This window comes from Zonotrichia leucophrys, chromosome 14 (genome assembly GCF_028769735.1).
Source record: "Zonotrichia leucophrys gambelii isolate GWCS_2022_RI chromosome 14, RI_Zleu_2.0, whole genome shotgun sequence".
Classification (NCBI taxonomy): domain Eukaryota; kingdom Metazoa; phylum Chordata; class Aves; order Passeriformes; family Passerellidae; genus Zonotrichia; species Zonotrichia leucophrys.
The window spans coordinates 6,118,700-6,137,702 of NC_088184.1; the positions used below are offsets into that span (position 1 = coordinate 6,118,700).

Sequence of the window (19,003 nt, forward strand, 5' to 3'; positions counted from 1 at the left end):
TGCACATCAGCGCTGCACATTCACTGCGGGCCGGGCTCCCGCCGGCCCCGCCACACGGAGCGCGGTGGGACAGCACACCGAACTGCCCCGGCTTCCCCCCGAGCCCGAGGAACGCTCGGGGCCCCCGAACCCCCCTCGGGCACGGCTCGCTGGTGCCGGGAGCGCGCCCCGGGAGCGCGCACCGACGGCCCGGCCGCGTTGCGAGGGCGCCCCCGTGCGGGCGCGGGCCGCACGTACCCAGCGCCTCAGGAGACGGAGCGGCGGCGGCTGCCGGAGGTGCCGGTGCTGCTGTCGGTGTCGCTGCAGGACATGTCGCGACCGCGGGCATGTCGCGCCCCTCGCTGCCCGGGCTCAGGGCTGGCCTCCGCGCCGCTGGCCGCACGCGTGATCCCCGCCGCAGCCTGCGAGCGACATGGCATTCCGGGAGGGCAGCTACGTGGACAGGGAGACAGGCAAGGGGGGGCTGGACATGGGGGGAACGGGACAGCGGGGGACAAGAGGAGACGAGGAGAAGCCGTTAGTCAGTTTGCAGATTTGACAGGAGAAAAATAAATATACTTCGATCGCATGTGGTATGTGAGCGGAAATAAAGTGACTACACTCAAAAGTTCCCCCCCTTCACTTAGATTTCAGCTCTTTGCTAAAAGCAGCTCCGTGAGCCCTCAGCCGTCCGGGATACGTCCCTCATCTTATCCAGGTCAGGAAAATCCTGAGCTCCCAACTGCCCGTGTGCTTCCAAGTGAGATGGACGGATCTGAGCGCTAAGGGAAGAGACAACATCCAACCTGGAAAGCGCAGCTAGAAGCAAACTAATTAATATGAGCAAGGGCAGGAGTTTTCTTGGCAGGTTCAGAACGAGCATAACCTGGAGCACAGCTAGAGCGGTGTGGGATAAAGCTCTCCTGGATCAGAACCGCTTCATTCCCAATTTACCATAAACAAACCCAGGGAGACACTAAAGCAGAACCCGCCACGGGAAGCTCGAATGCTCCGGTTTTTTTCATTCACAATTCCCAGTAAATATGCATGAAGGCAGTTCTTCAAGCACCCCCAGCTCTATGTAGGACGCTGGCTCGCCAGGCAAAGCAGCCGGCGCTCCCTGCCCGGCCCTCGGCGCTGCCGCGGAACTCGGAGCCGGCACCGAGAGCCCGAGCCCTGCGCCCCTGCCCCGAGCCGGGCGCGATCCGCGCTCCCCACCAGCGCTACTTACTGCATTCTCCCTCCACATAGTTCCAGTTTAAAGATCCTCAAAGTCATTTCAGTAGATTCCTTTGCAAACAGCGAAGTGGAAAACAGGTCCCTTAACGCCCGGATTTCATCCTGCAACTTGTTCCCACCGCAGTAAATAGCAGCCCGGCAGCTCTTTATCGCTTGAAATCCCGCATGACCAAGTTTTAGCAGAGCCATTGCAACTGAGATTCGCTCTTTACTTTTGGCAGGAGGCATTTAAGCATCTTCATCTTTTTTTTTTTTTTTTTTCTTTTCTTTTTTCCTCTCTTCCCTTTTTTTAAACGGCGATATTGCCGCAGCAGCTCCCCAGGACGGCGGGCACGGAGCTGCTGTCGCTCCCTGGAAGCGGCGGGCACTGCCCGGGCTCCGGGAGGTGCGGCGGCTCCACCCGGGGCCGCCTGCGCGGCGCTGCGGGCGCGCTCCGCTCCGCCGCCCCCGGCACCGCCGCCCTTGCAGGGCGCAGCTCACGGCCGCCCTGCCACAGCCGGAGCAGCCGCTCTGGATACTTTGAAGGCTTCTCCCCCACCCCACCCCCCCGCCCTGCTTGCACAAGCACCAGCGAATGAGTCAGACGCAGGCAATCGGGGGAGGGGGTGTCAGATCTGGGGGAACGGCGAGAACGCCGGGTTTGGGGCGCAGGAGCGGCAAACTCCAGCGCTCTCCCCGCGGTAGCATCCCCCGGCCAAAGGTTGGTAGCCCGGGAAACCCCAGAGTGGTCTCCTTTCCCTTGGTGCAGGGGCTGTCAAGCAAAAATCCCTGCCGTGGGGCTCAGGGGAATGAATGTGGAGCAGCCGCTTATACACTAAAAGCGGTCCTAAAAGCTCCAGACAGCAGGCAAATATCACAAAAAAGCTCTGTAGAAGTTAGCTCCATCTGCGCATCCCTGCTGCTCCATCCTCCTTCCCACATCCCCCATTTCAGAGCCTGGAGCCTGTTTCCCCATCTCCCATTCCCCTCTCACAGCCCCGGTGTCAGACCCACCTGGCCTGGGAGCAATTCCTGCCTCCCTGCCCACCTCAACCTCCCTCCACCACTCCCTGCTGTGCCTTCTCCCTCACTCCACTGCTCTCCTTTTTCCTTTCCACCATCCTGCTCCAGCTGCCACAACTTATTTGGTTTAGCACAAATGAATGTGCCAGCTAAAGTACCACAGAGGGATGGCCTCCTCCATGCTCCGTCCTTTACAGCCATGCTCATTCCCACACTGAAGACTTCAGAGTAAGGCAAAGTCACACGTTTTGACAGACCCCCCAACTCCTGTGCCAGAGGAAACTTTTGGGTCCAAATAGGAAAATGCCAAATGTTCACCCTCTGAAGTTTGCTTTTCCCTACATTAAGACACAGAACACCAAGAAATCTCTCCCAAAGACATTTAACAACACATCAGCTTTACTGCTCTTGACAGTCTCATCATTGAATTCCCTGATAGGTCCATGCCTGGGTTTTTTCCTCCTTTGAAAGATCTCACCTCCTAACTTATTTAGGGATTGCTTCCTCAGACATTACATTAGTCTTTCTAAGCAAAGCAATTAAGCAGTTTCAACTGCCGCCTTTTTTTTTAATGTTTGATGTTTTAATGCATCTCTGCATTTCACCCTGGATGAACATTTTCCCCCTGTAAATATTATAGTGATGTTTGTCATGGTTACTGGAGATGAGGTTGCAGTTCCATCCTTGTGTAAGGATTATTTCAGTGTTATCATTCAGGAGATTTACTGGAACAGCAGCAAAAACAGATTCAAAATCCTCAAATACAAGTGAAATTCACAATGGTGAAAAATTGCAGCACTAACATTAGCCTATGTTTAAAATATATTTTTGGGAAATGCTTAGTAAACAAGTGTACAATACACTGATGGTGTGAAAGACCAATACAAGAAATACCCACATTTTCTAACTTCAGAGCTATATGATTTTTATTAACCCAAATTTAGAAATAGTTTAGCATTATTTCCAAATATTTTTCCTCAATTACTCTCATAAAATTTTGCAAAATATCATGCTATAAACAGTCCAAATTTACAAATTAGAATTAGAATAGAGCATATTAAAATTTTGTGCAAACACAGTGGGATTAATCTTGGCAATACATATGCAGTCTTCCCAAAAGCTTCACCAAATTCAAACAGATTACTGCCTACAGAATTGAGCAAATGCTGCAAAATTAAGCCTGCTCCTTTAATAGATATCCACATTCCATCTCTAGGTATATTTGCACAGTTTTAATTTAAAGAGCTGCAAACATGACAAGTCATCAATTTCACTCAGCAGAAACAAGAAAACAAAGCTGCATTTAAGTGTCTAACCCCTGTAAATTTTGTGTAAGGGAACACTTACTTCAAAAGCACTGTAACGAACACTAGCACCCCTGCACTGAGCATCTTCATGGACAACATTTATTCTGGGAGGCCGGTGGATTTACCCCTAAATGATTGTCTGCTCCACATGGGCAGCTCTGCACTTTTCTAAAAGCAGCTACAACACAAGTTTAACAAGTTTGGAATCGTGCATTCTGAGGATATTTCCCACCTGAAGTTTCCCTAACAGGCCTGTCTCCTGCGTAAACATATATTCAAAGGTCAGGAACTTTCTTCATACTCTGTCCCTTCTAAAATAACATCAAATTACAGAAAGGTTTCCGCTTTCTGATCATGACCTGTTGCAGAGAGCACTTGCCAACAGAAACAAGCAGCCAAATTGTGAGGTACAGGCAATGTTTCCAGGGCAGATTTCTGCCTCTGTCACTGACTCCTCAGTGAGTGACACTAACTTGCTCTCTAATTTGCTTTACTCTACCAGCTGAAAGGTGCTTAACCACAGAATGTTAGACAGCTAAAAGTCAAATTAAACCTCGGGATTACAGAAAACAACTCTAATTTTCCTCTTGCTTTTAGGAAGTGCAGTTAAGTAAGCTAAGTATAACCATATTCTTTAAAAAACCAAAACTCTTCTCATTAAATTACACCAAAATTAGTTTAAAAAATACTGTATTAGAGGTCCCATTATTGCCCCTCTACTATCAATAGAGGTAGTATTTACAGTCTTCTTTGCAAGAGTTTAAGACAGTTTGAGAGATCTCAAACAAATGGCAGATTTCCTCAATAATCCTTGCTACGTGAAAACTCCATTACAACAACTTCTTAAATTTCATTAAACAAAAAGGTAATGAGATATTACAGGCTGGGTTAAGGGAGAGAAGCTTACTTGGAATTCTTTCCAAATTTAAAAATGTTGTAATTCCAGCAATAAACTAGTTTTACATTTAGTTACTTTTGCTGTAACTAGTAAGAATTTATTTATATGCTTCTTATCTTTCACAAATATCTGAATTTCACCTACCCTGACAAATGTGTCCAACAGGAATCAAAAGTCACATTGATGCAAAATCATTTTTCAATACCACACAGGATCAGGTCTGAAATGGAACCACTTGACTCAACAAGAACTTAATGAAGAGCAAACAAGGGTACAGTAACATAAATTTACTCTTGGGAGGCTGCAAAGTTACTTACATGCTAAATGAAATCAAAGTAAAAATGGGAAAGAACTCAATTGTTTTCAAACTTGCTAAAACATTTTGCCACAGATGGCCCTCTTATTGAAAACTGGCATAGCTCCTCATTTGGCAGTGCTCTTTCTTGCACAATTTACCAAGTCATGCATGAAATGATGGCCTTGAGCTACTCTCAGTTGTGCAGAGGACATGAGCTAGCTGCTATGGAAAAAAAGAGGAGGCAACATCACTGAGTGGAGCTTGGGGCTGTTACAGCACTTCAGCTTCTCTGGAAACAGCCCCAGCAAGGAGGGAACACCCCAGGGACTGCTCAGCCAGAACTGCTCCTTTCCACCTCACTCTGACTATCAGAGCTATTCAGGATTCACCAGGACTGCATCTCTGCCTCTTTTGTAATCAATTTCCCATATCAAATTTAGCTTCAGATGTATTTCCAAACTCTTCTATGCAGCTCCCAAGAGGAATTCTTTTATATTCAAATCTAACTCTGAGGGTCAAAACAGAATTCCATAATGAACTCTGTTTTTAATTAAGGCAGCTCTATTAACAAAGATCTGTGTCACAGCAGTGCAGTCCTGTGCAGACTGTGTCAGCATCAATCCCATCACACACTGAACTGCCTGCACAAGGCCTGGGCTTCAGGGAACTGAATCAGGTAAATAGGAGTTTAACACTGCTTCTCTTCTTCCCTCGCTGCACTCCCCCATCAGAAATTGGGAAATATTAGTATATTTTCTAATAAAATCTTCCTGGAACACCCAAAGAAACACCTGACCACTGCATGGCCAGTACAGCTTATTCATCAGTGCCTACAGCAGTAAAGGAACAGCCAAAAATTGCCACTATTTTTTTAGGACCAAAATATGATCTCCTAACCCTCAGTGAATTTGGTCACTAAAGTGGTAAGCCTTTACAAACCAGAATTTTTTAAAACACCATTTGAAGCCTCCTCTTCAGTCACCCTGAGCCACACAAATCTGCCTCATGTACCTGTTGGGGACAGCATGATGAGCCTCCCAGCCAAGCAGTCACTGCATTGTGTTAGCCTGCCTGAAGGATGCTCAGATTCTGGAATGGTATAATGACAGCAGCAGTTTTGCTCTTGCCTCACTTGGAACATCCTATGTGCTCCCACATTTGAGATGGTCTGCCTTTATCTACCTTGATCAAGATTTTATATACCTAAAAAGGCCCCTGTATTTATAGCTGATGTATATTTTCAGATCTTTACCAAAAATTGGTTGAAGTTAGAGATTACTATAGTTTTTATCTTTTGATCAAACATGTATTAGGTATTCAAGGGGCTGGACAGACTTGTTAAGTTTGAAAATAATTTAAAAAATACCCTATGAATCTTTAGGACAGGCAAGCTACTTGTCTTCACCAATATTAGTACTGCTTGTAAAACAAACTTTCATGGAATATTATTTTATATAAAAATTTTTAACATAAAAAAATTACTACTTATGACAGATAAGAGCCAGCAGTGACCCCTCACACATTGTTCATTGGCAGAAACTTGTTTGCTAAAAGAAAGTTGTACTGAGTGGGAAGCACTGAGATGCCTACACTGCATCTGCTTCTCAGTGCTTCACTAAGCAAATTCTTAGGGAGTTGAGACTTTTCTAAATCTAGAAAATCAAATTTAGTAAAGGTCAGTGGAAGCTTCTTATCAGCACAAAGTTACCTCAGCTCTAGCTGGAAGATATTTTTAAGATGAGTAGTATTTTGCTCCCTGCATCCAACCCATCTCTCAATTGCAGGCACTGGCTCTATTAAAACTAGGTGCTAAAGGCTTATGAGACATCTGAGCCAGTAGGAATAGATCCAAGATAGAAAAATCCCCCTTGAACTTAAATTACAGTTCCACATGATGAGTCAGAGCCTTCTGTCACCTATTTCTGCCACACTGGCTACATGGCTTTTGTTCATGTACAGGAATGCTATTGAGCCACTTGAGTATGAGCTTTCTTTAGAGTGCAATTACCATGGTGCTTCTAGGTCCTGTATTTTATCTGCTGTTGCTCCAAAGGAACCCCATTTTTAGCTTTCTGTAGAACAAATGCCTCTTGTTTTTCCCTGCCCAAGGAGAATTCCAGGCTGCAGTGATAATAATCACAACTGTGATTACTAGCAGATTTAATTAGTTTCATTTGACTGTATTTTCAAACTTTGACTTAATCTCACTGTTGGAAACAATGAGCAAGACAAAGGGGCTTTTTAAATAAAATAACACATTAAAGCACATTTGTCTCCTACCTAAAATGCAGGCTTAGCCTACCCAGGAGACCACATTTCCAGGAACTGACATCCATATCCAATTACCATAGTTCTGAAATGTCTTCGCAAAAAAAGCAAATGCTTCTGAACTCTTGTCTGACTGATGGGCAGCTCTGAAACCTAAAATAACTGGATTCAGTGGAGTTGTTTTTTTTTTTTCAGGTTGCTAGAAACACAAGAATTGTCTCATGTCTTGTTTGCTTGCAAGGTTACTTATGGAATTAATCCTTAGGAGGAGACATACCTTTTGTTTGTGGTGGTCTCTTTACAGCCAAAAGATACAGGGTTAAAGAGGTCTTTTCCCAAAAAAAGTTACTATCAAGAATCCTGGTTTTCCCTCCTCTCCTATCCTAATGGGACAAAAGAAAGTAATTCCTGCATGAATTCTGCAAAGAGAGGTCAAGGACTGGGAAGCTCCTGGTTCTCCAGATGACACAGGATATATTCAAAGTTTCTTTGAGAAAGAATTCGAGTTCAGAGGCTGAGATTAAGTGGATCCTATAGGTGGGAGCCTCAGTGACACCTGTGAGGGGGATGCTGACTGCAGGCTTGGCTTGCAGTGTTGCTGCTCTCTCATCTTTCCAAGCTGGGTCAACATTCTAAACAATTCCACCCATATTCAGTGGCATAAGTAACTTGCACTAAGATTTGTGTTGTTTTGGTATTTAAACAGAAATGCCTAAATGCATTTTAAATTTTTATGCACATAAGTGCATCCTCTCTGATGGGCTTTATAATAGCCATTAAGAAACATAAAAAGTTTTAAAAAGTGGTTTTTTTTCAAATAATGAGCCTTCTATGAGTTACTGGAATGACTTCATAAATGTGACTTCATTACAACAACTTAAATGGATACAAATTAAACCTGTGCTTGCATTAATGATATTCTTTGCACTGTTATCAATTCCTTTTTTTAAATACCATCTGCTAAACAAGATCTGATATATCAACACAAGTATTAAACTTCTGAAACTCATGAGACAGTCAAGTATATGCTCAAGCATATATTTTGAACTATAAATATCCTGTTTTGTTTTACCTGACCATATAGATACATCACAAACATTCAGCAACACTCAAACACATGCAGGATTAGGGGTGCTTAAGCAACAATTATATATATGAATCATCTAAAAAATATAAACATCTGAAGTTATTTCACCAACTTATTGAAAAACATCAGTCTCAGAGCCACTTTCTGGAATTAATATAATTGCTTAATTTTTATAAGCCAATTAACTGCAATCTCACTCGGCAGACGGCTGTGTGCTATCTACCCTCACACAACTATTTCTGTTCCCACCAGTCCTTTCTATCATACAGACTCCAAAATAACTGTGATATATGTAGGAACAAGAATATTGCTCCAGTTTAAAGCCTGCCAGATCTTATCTTTCATTTGCAAATACCAGACAGATTTCTTGCTTTCTTGATTTTAGCCAGAAAGCTAAAATGATGGAAGATAACCAAAAGGATAAGGCTTCCTTTTCAGACTGCCTTGCTTAGTGGGGAACAGTGCCCTCTTCCAAGGTACACAACACTGGATAAGGGTTCAGGAGCTACTCCGTCTGTGTTTACCTTGTATTGCCTTCCCCTTTACACAGACTCTCCTATCAAAATCCCAAAATTGTTAGTATTTGCAGGACAAAATGCATTTTCTTATGCAGTATCCCAAGGAGCAGATACTGAATACAATATCTATATTCTTTTAAAAATTTCAAAACACACTGCGTTTATATTCACCCCAAGTGTTAAATAGCCACTTAACCTTGGTGATCTCACTGCTGTACTAGCTCACAGATTTGTTTCATGGTTCCAAGTTTTCTTTGATGCAAGTCTGAAAACTTGAAACATCATATTTTTTACCAGCTGACTTTTCATCTCTGCTGGTTATCAGGATTCATCCTTGAATGCAGGTGAAAGAGCTCTTCATCCCAAACACTTCAAGGTTCAAAAACAAAATGAAAAATAGGTTCTGTTTACTCTTTGCAGAATTTTCAGCTTTCATTTTTATCCCAGTTGAACAAAATGTTTTTTAATAACAGTAATTTCTAGACTGGCTGTTTACTCCAGGAGTAAGTTATAAGGTTGAAAGAGGTGATTTTTTTTTTCTCAACAATCCCATTTTTGGGGATGGGACAGGACATCTTAATGGTCTGAGCTAGGATTAGGCTCAGTTTTCAGACAGGAGGCATGGAGTGGGGTTTAAGCAGGTCATTTTAACCCTTCATTATTTTGAAAACATCTTCCTATAATTTACAGAGATTCTGTTGGTGCTTTACCTTCTGCAAACCTTTATCAGCTCCATCACTCATCAGCATGCACAGCTGCAAAACAACACTTACAGATGTTCATCTTAACTCATCTAGAACATCTGTTTAACTTGCTCCAGTTCCATGCCCTGACAAACACTATGGTATTTGAAAAAAGCAAAATTCCCTGATGCTGACAATCCTTTGCTGTTTATCATGGCCAGTTCTTATTTAGAGTCATTAAAACATCACTATCAACACTTACACCGGCAGTTCCAACTTCAGTGCTACTGAAGAGACCCCCCAAGAGAAATGCTCTCCAAGAATCTTAGTGGGGCATATTCTGAAGAAAAAAAAGAACACCCAGCTATCCTCTGAATGATAAAGATTTCTATTCCTTAAGAGATCACCCAAATTATGTATATAAAAAACTGTACTATGTCAAAATCTATCTTGTCATGCACACAGGGTAATATATGTATACCCTAAATATACTGCATCACATCAGGCAAGATTGTTGGGTAACTTTGATAATTTTTCTTTTATCCAACCAACCAGACTGGGTCCAGGAAGGTTTGATACTTTCAACACATGTTAAGCCTCCATATTTCTCTTAGAAGCTTTGAGATAATCTGCATCTTACCTTGATCTACACCTATATTTTATCTCTGAATTGTTAACTCAATGCAGTGGAGCATTGGCAGGTCCAATGTCAGCACAACAGCAGTTTAGTAAATAAAAGTGTATTTTACTCCCTGAAGTTCAATTAACTGCTGAGTTAAACCTCATATCAAGATGATCAATTAAGGCACTTAGACTGCTGAGAGGAAAGCATAGGCAGGAATAAAGCTCAGTTTCTAGGGATAAGTGAATAGTGTTTTCTCAGATTGCTTTCCAAATAAGTTAATTTTATAAATGTGAGGAATAAACACACACCACAATGTTTATAATGACAACAACATAAACATTATAGTATGAAGCATTCAATTTCTAAAAGAAAGACTAAAAAGGTAATAACTTTTTTTCTTTAAAAGACAAATGATTAATCATCTATAAACTCAGCAAATATTTTACTGATAAAGCATACCAAGGGGTTTACTGCAGAAACTAACTGTTTGCCTTACATTTCTTATACTGAAATTACTTTTTGTATATTCCTGCAGAAAAGGGCACTGGTCATTACAATCTGATTTGCCATTCAAAATAAAAGGCCTGATTGGACAGATGTTCACTTAAACCAAGATGCAGACTCAACCTACAAAGCCATGTCCCAAACCTGCAGCTAAATACACACACTACTGTCACACACAGACACACTCCAGGGACTGCAGAGAGCCCAGCAGATCCTGCAGAAGGACATGCACCCTGAAGGACTGTACATCCATCACCTCTGGAGCACGGGATTGTTAATCTAACCACATGAAGTCAGGGCTATTCTTAGCATCCAGTACGTCACTGTATAAAATGCTCCTCTTGAAGTGTCATATGCTCAGGGTAATTTACTTCATTCACAAGAGCTTCTGAATAGTTAAAGCTCTGGCTAAATCCCAAAATTCCTCTATGACTACTCTTATCAAGCTGAACAGCATCCCAGTGTTCAACCTCCCTCTGAGAAAAGGAAAGGGAACAGCAGGATATAATCCACTCCCTAAAATGGATGGAAAGATGGTCTAGAAGTCAAAGGATGTTAAAACCACTCAAGGGGAGGACAAAAAGCAGGTCCATGCATTGCCTTGCATGGCAATTACCAAAAAAATGCTCCATGTCACCCAAGAACAGCAGTCTTGCATAAGCACAGAGCAAGTGCACAGTGCACCTTGTTCTATAGGAAAGGTAAACTTAGAACTGCAGTCAGTCATTTCAGCAGTTACCATGCCTTCCAACTGCAGCACAGGGATGAGTAAGCTCGTTAAAATTGTCTTCCATACAGGTTGCTTATAGATTCATTGGAACTAATTCCACACAGTGAGAATTCCTCCATTCCTATGTAGTATAAATGCCACTCGTCAAGTCTCTTGCACTTCTGTAGGCAGCAGTGAAATGATTCACTGAGACCTTAAATTGCCCTCAAATTAAGCACTTAACATTGTCTCAGGCTAAGTTTAAAATCCAGGCCTGCAACTGTACTGCAGTTTCTCAATTGGATCCAGAACACTCATCTATAATGTTCCCTAGTTTGACACTTCATTTAAATCCTGTTGCATGAGCTAAGGAAAAAATCTCTGTAGTTCTGTCCAACTGTCTAAAAAGGAAGCTCAGAACGATACCAAACATATGATTGGGACATATTTGTCCTCAGAGCAAAACTCAAGTCACAAATAGAAAAATTCCTCCCATCTGTACTATTATTTCAAGATAATCAGTTGGATAGAACAATAAGGAAAACAGTTATTCTAGTCAACTGCATTATTTTGAAAAATAAAGTCTATCCTACATGAAATAATCCTAAACTACATGAAGCATAAGCAAGTTATTTTAGTTTGATTCTGCATGGAAACTACATTCAAAACTGGGTTGAAGATTTCCAGTGCACAGCTATATTTATATTGTTTACACAAAAACTATTTGAGAAGCTATCCACATAGTGTCCACATCAAATTACTTTGTCAAGGTATGATCTGTAACTACTCTTGAGTCATTAGCATGCAGCCTTGATTACTTAGTAGACATCTAACCACAGGAAAGGAAAACAAATCACATTACCTCGTGCTGATTTAAAAATTGTTACTGGTGTAACGTGATGTAAACTGACAATGCATTGCAGTTCCAGCACTGCATTGCATCAAAGGTGAAACAAGCAGGCAAAGAAGCAGAGCTAAGAATAGCACATTTAACCCTTCAGACAGAGTCACAATAAGCAGCAAACAGAAATTAGGCAGAGCACAGATAGCACTGAAGAAATCCTCTGATTTATGTCCTTACCAGACTAATCTGTTGGGGCATGAGAACATTTATAGAACATAACAGCCATGCAGTCACAGCATGTGTGCACATGAACTGCCCCCAAGTACTCTGAAGTGCACACACAAGCACAACAAGCACATGATGCTTCCCTCCTCCCTGACCCTGGTACAACACTACATCTCCAGCCCTCTCTGAGGAGAGACCAACATTGCAGTTCACTTCTTGGAGTTTTGAAGTGTTTTGCTTTGTCAAGTTGGGATTGCTTCATTTCTCCTGATGCTTTTCAAATCAGTTTGTGAAGGCTGTGGGCATAATCCCTGACCCTTGTCATCTACTTAAGAGCATTCCAAGTTTTTAAGTAGAGCTGTATCTTCTTTGTCTTTACAATTACATCACTGTCATAGCCTGCCTGCAAATTTCTGGATGGAAATAAAAACAAGGGACAGCAAACAGATACCATGAGAGTGTCCCTCTCCTCTACACACAGAGCTTGAATAAGATTGTTCAGGGTTTGGATGCCATTCCCAAAGTCATAACTGAGTTTGTATTTTCATTCTCCTATATAAGTTTTTAATTCATGTGATTTTTCCTGTATGAAGTTTTGAAGGAAGCCTTGGAAAGGAACCTGAGGTGTAGCCAAAGCAAGCTGAGTCTCACTGAAACACAAGCTTCAACTATTCCACATTTTTCTAGTGTTAGTGCCATCACCTGTGATAAAACAACTCATTGTATGACAAAACAAACAGAAGAATCTTTTTATCAACCACTTTTATCCCCTGCCTCAGCACTGGGACCATGGATTAACTCCAATGGGTTGGAACTCGCACCTCAATTCTGAAAATTGCCATCACTTTAAATAGGTGAAAAGGCACAAAGTGGAAGGGAAAGATGCTGCAGCACATGCCCAGAACCTAACCTGTAACTCCTAACTCTTCCACATCACTTCCTTCTCTTCCAGCAGATGAGCATATGTGTAATCAGTGTGAACCAAACTTACCCTGCCTTTACAAAAACATTTAAAATTTATGGCTCAGAGAAGCAAAGTGATCTCTGTGCACAAGTCAGGACAGAAGAGAAAACATTAATGTGTGGAATTGTCTCTAACTAGAGATATGTTCCCCACTCGTTGTATTTCAGCATCTCACAATCTCTCAATACAGTTATCCACAAAACTCTTGTAATGGAGAAAAGGAGCAAATGTTTTTCCATCAGCTTTCTTGATGATGAGTCAGTCTCCTTTTTCCTCAGCTTCTTTATCCTTACATAATATTACATAATAATATAGAAGTGTTCTATTTCCCATCAAGGAATATCTTGCATGTTTTTAAACACATTAAAGCAGATTTACTTTGAAGCTTTGAATTGTTTGTAGCTTTCCCCAAAAGAAGCATTGCAAATATTGCTGTGTAAATGAAGGATATTTTCAGTTCAGTGGTGAAGATAGGAAAACAATTTTGTACACTTTAAACCAAAACTTGCCTTTGAAGGAAATGCTGGGATATTAACCTTTAAATGGCTATCTAAGCAATATAAAACTGTTTCAGGAACAGCAGGTTAAAATTATTTATGTCACAACTGGACAATTTAAATAGGATTAAATAGCAATATAATACCTTTGGCTGACCCAAATCTGTATCTACCAAATAAATAAGTGGCCAGAAAAAAGTATGTCCTAGTTCTACTCATAAGTAGAACACATTAAAAACTTTTTTCTTTATGTACCCCTTTCACTGTTCTGACTTCCCCAGAAAAGTGCTGATCCTGTAGGATTCCCAGCACCTCCAGAGGAGGCTCCTCTGCCTTCCTCATTAAGTATTTTGAGGAGATCAGAGAAAGAATTAATTGTGTTAACCACTGGAAGTACACCACAGCATTTATCCTACAAGCCTTTCCACCTGGGAGGGCGCTCTCTGTGCACTGACTAATTAAATACCTTTCTCCATCAAGACAGTGTTGGGAATGTTGACCACTCCCTCTAGTATCAGAAAGTATGAATAAACAAAATTGCACTTAAAAATGTATTAGTTGTATGAAGAACTTAGTTAAAATCAGAAAAATAGTCCCCAGTAATTCCAGTTTGAATTAATAGGACAGACCCTACATCCCAGGGAGAGAAGGCATCATTTCTACAGAATTTCAATAGACAATGAGCTCCATGTTAAAACCTCAGAGCAACAGGAACAATGCCACCATAACAAGTTCAAATCTTGAAGCAAGTAAGCAAAGGAAAAATAAATTCAACATTTTATTTTAATCAGCATATATACACTTTTAAGATACCTAATAATACCAGCAACTCCAAGACGCAAAAACCTCATCATTACAGAAGGGGCACAAGATCAGTTTTTTTATAAGATTACCATGGACACTTACAACACATATAAATATTTATAATTGTTGTGATGCACAATCTCAAGAAATTCTTCTACCAATGAGCAGATTTCCATTTTATGAAGTGACACTAAAATATACCAATGTACACTGAAGGAGGTGAGACAGTTTCTCTTTACCATGTTCATTTCTGCTCTTTGAAAGCTGTAACAGTATTTCTAGATGTCACCATCCTGCACAAATTGAAAATGCAAGACTGAGCCATAAGGAGCTTCCAGTGCTTAAAGCTGCTTGAGAAGGTCTGTACAGCTTCATTAGTTAAAGAACAGTCATTTGCTCTCAACTTATTTTGTTTGTAATTGATTATCCCCCCCTCTCCATACTTGAAAAGCTACATTTAGGGCTTTTTGTTTGTTTGTTTTGCCCTAGTTTCATTATTATAAATTATTGCATTTGAATCAGCTTTTGACCTAGATCCTAAAAAAATGGATATTTCTAAGCAAGAGCTCACATATTCTCAGTGACAGCCACAGTTCTGGGACACAAGCTCAGATTAATGCAGAGAGGAGAGAAAAGTATTGGGAAGTAGGTAATGTAATTTCTTCAAGCTAGTCTGAAACCAAAAGGGACAAAGAGCAAACAAAAACCACTAGATTTGTAATGAAAAAACAGGCAAAATCAGTAAATCAGCTGTACTAAATAGCTACAATCCAGAATGCTGCATTCAGAGCCAGAAGAAATCTCTTTGCTCAGCAGGAATGAGAAAAGGTCTAGAGCAAGAGCCTCCTGTTAAAAAACCTAAACCACATATGACTAATTTTCAGAACTAAAAGGATAGCAGAAAGTCACTTATCTAATGGTTTGTTCAAGCACAAATTTCTTCAGCTAAAAAAAAGTCAGTTTCCACACAATCAGTCCCAAAACCCAGCAGATAAAACAGATGGGTCACTGGCCATTCACAGCCCATTTCCATGATATGCATTCTTGTGCTCTATAAATAACCAAGTAGGGACACCTGCTGCCTGGCAATGCACTAGAAGTGCCTCTGTGCTTTCCTACTTTCATCATTTTCTTTATGGATAAGGGATAAAAACGGATAAACACAATTAAATAATAAAACTTTTTCCTTTCCAAGACAACACATTCTGCCACTCCAGCCTCAATACAAGCAGCAAACATGTGCCACCCATTCACTTGGCTGAAAAATGTCCATCTCCCAAATTAAACATACTCAGGGAATTCATACTGGGGGGGTGGGATTATTTTACTTTCATTTTAGTTCTCCTTCTGGTAGTTGCACTGAAATCACTGCTAAACTGCTACTTATCCTTCAAGTATGCATATGCATTCCACTAAATGTTACTTGCTTTGTTGTTTAAAATTTTAAGTCAGAAAATTTCATTCTGTAAAAAAAAAAAAAAAAAAAAAATTGGAGAGGGACTCTACCCAATGAATTCATTCTTTCTGAAAAACCCATAGGAGCCGCTGTTTAGGGTAAAAAGACAGATAATTTCTGGTGGACCTGCCAAAGGCAACTGTGGCCTTCTGTTGTGGACACAAACAAGCTGGTGAGGCAAGCTGCTTTCCCAGGATTTCATTGTTTATTCCCTTCCAAATAGCTCACCCATGTCTTTGTGACATTTGTGAACAATAAGGATAAGAGCACATGAAATCCACTGAGCACAGGCAATTGGGGGAGAGGAAGAGATTTCTGCCACTGAACATTTCTGCCCAATAAAGTGTTTCAGCTGGGCATGTCCCACAGCTGCATTGCCCAAAAGCCAAGAGTGAATATTCTTTCACAATGCAAACAGTCAGCACTACCTGCCAAAAGCCATTTCTATCTTCTTTATTTCTTTTATTCCAACCACTCATACCTTTTTTCAGATCTGGATGAAATAACTCCTCCCTCTCAAGATTTACAACCTCAAAACCCATCCATCCTTCTCCAAGCATCTTTCCTCCCACTCAAATATCATCTTTTTGCTTTGTTTACTTTAGATGCTTTTCTTTCAAACTCCCTAACATGTTTTCATGTTGAGCTAATCAACTTCATTTTCCTTTTGGGTTGTTTTCTTCTCCCAGGCTTTCTCACTATCTACCTACCCTTCTCAACTGATAACAGAAAGAACATACCAGAAATTTCTCAAAAGGCTGCTCTTCTGGAAAATAAATGCTTCCATAGGGAATATCAGCTCTAATTTAAAAAATAAAAACCAAATATAATCCACATTTCCAAATCCCCAGTCAGAAACAGTCAATGGCCCAAAAAAGAAAACACTTTACTGACCTGAAATACAAAACCTCTGACTCAAAGCTCCAATCGACACAGTGCTGCAGAGCCTGGCTCCCAGTTTCAGAGCTCTGGAAGAAAATGGTTTATCTTCATGCAGAACATGAAAAAAAGTATCAAAGTCTGGAACCAAATTATGCAAAATGAGAAAGCTTCATGTCTTGCTATACTAACAGTTAGCTATGATTTGAAAAGAGAAGAAAAAAGGAGGACCTAAGAATAATTAAAAAGGAGGACCTCGGAATAACCAAAATTCACATGCTTCACAGTCCATAGAGGTAGGAAGAATTTATTCTTCACTAATGACTCATGCAAGTCTTCCTATAATCCCACTCTTGCCTTCTTCTCCAGCATCCTATGTGCTGCATCTATTTGTTACATGCATTTTATGAATTTTCTTAAGTAGAAACTTATTTTCTAGTATATATTTATTAAGTTAATATACAAATAAATATCAATACATCAAACAAGCTGCAGATGACTGTTTCCATATTTGCTTCCCATTCTGCATCAGGAGTTGCCCTCAGACCAATCTGTCACACACAACCAAAGTCATTTGTCTTCATTTGGGCTGTCAGCCCAATTCCATGCAAAATTAAGTGCCAATGCACCTAAACCCTTTAAGACTAACTAAGTTTAAAATCAGCCAGCATACATTCACTCACACCACCAACAGTGGCATTAGACAAACCTGGAGTCACAGACTAATTCCCTTCAACCTGCAAGGAATTCTGGCCAAGATCAATAGTAATAGCCTATATTACAAAATATGTGCTTGATTTTTCTGCTTAATTGTTTGAGCAAGGAGTATGTATTTCCCCTTCAACAGAGTCATTTACAAAATGAAAAAATTTACTGTTCCATTACCAAGAAAAAAAAAATCTGGTGTCTCCACATTGACAAATAATTATATTGAAAATTTAAATGCTCAGATTATCATTCATGAAGAGCATGAATGTCAGAGTTAGCAGCCAGTTCAGGTAACTGTGATTGCTTTACACACTCCTGATCCAGTACTGATTTAGCAGCACTAGAAAACATCTATTTACCACTAAAGCAGTTGGGAGACAGGCATAATGAAACATTCTAATTAACACTTACTCATCACAACAACATAGATAAAGCATTTTCAAAGATTTTCCAGCTCTGAATGAGTTCATTTTTAATGATTTCTTTACCTTTTCTAAATTAATTTAAAAGAATTCCCAACTTACATTTAATACCCTGTCCTTATGGTCCCAGCTGAAATAATGTTTTAGAATGAAAGATGGATGATGCCCTTCAGTGGATGGTGGTGCTGAGCATTGCCCAGGTGCAATGCTCACACCACAGAGCATTCTGCAGCTGGATTTGCATTTCTTCTGTGCCATGCAAGGGACACACTCAGTAAAATGCCACTGACTAATGGGCAGTTTCTGTATTTTATTCACAGGACAAGTAATAAAGCAAAAGGGAATTACTTTGCAATGCCTAAGGATTTTATTGCCTAGCTGACTTCTCTCATTTGGATGCACTTACCTGTGTGGAGAGGTACCAATAAAGCAAAATCTCTGGAAAAGGTTCATGAATATTACAGGTTCCACAGTCAAGCTCTGCAGTAACTGATAAAGCAAGAGACACCTGAGCACAAATCTTCACTTCGTATCCATCCAGACCAAAAAATATTAGGAACACCACTTGGTAGTGTTTCTATTTTTGCTATGTACAATCTGAGGCAGTATTCAAATCAGAGCTTCTTCTCAAACAAAATAGATTTCACCTAAGTAACAACTGAAATGTGACACCTTGAGCTTTCTATACACCCTTTCTAGGAAATCATTTGTATTTTCTCCAGACAAGATATTATGTATTTTTCAGGCCATACCTTACTTGGGTCATTACTAGATTTGTGATTTTTCTTTTTATGGCCCAGGGTGGGGGTTGGATGTTGCTTGGGTTTGGAATTTTGAAATTCACCTATTTCAGTAAAGGGAATGGTGAAGATTTCCACCACTGCTTATTCAAGAGTTAACAAAGCTTGGAGTCACATCAGTTAAGGACACTGATATTCAAGAGACCCTGATTGTAAACTCATTCAGAGTCTAAGAAATTGAGTAATAATTTATATTTTTGGTTAGGCCCTCAAACTGGAAGCCTATCTAAATTTAGTAACTTGCTTCTCTCTACTGTGTATCTACTGTGTATCATTTCATTCCACAT

The 19,003-nt window shown here is 40.6% G+C and overlaps 1 protein-coding gene across 10 annotated transcripts in view; it reads right to left on the reverse strand.

The window, feature by feature from the left end:
• The window catches only part of GRIN2A (glutamate ionotropic receptor NMDA type subunit 2A), a 185,526-nt gene that overhangs the window by 155,457 nt on the left and 11,066 nt on the right, over positions 1–19,003 (reverse strand). For 4 of the 10 annotated variants that reach the window (XM_064726413.1, XM_064726412.1, XM_064726411.1 and 1 more), the window contains exons 1-2: positions 1,211–1,698; positions 238–463 (exon numbers count right to left, since the gene is read on the reverse strand). The gene's annotated coding sequence lies outside the window, so the exon portion shown is untranslated. Of the gene's footprint in view, positions 1–237; positions 464–1,210; positions 1,699–16,801; positions 16,876–19,003 lie in introns of those variants that run through there. The other 6 variants (XM_064726407.1, XM_064726405.1, XM_064726408.1 and 3 more) reach the window with 3 other exon arrangements.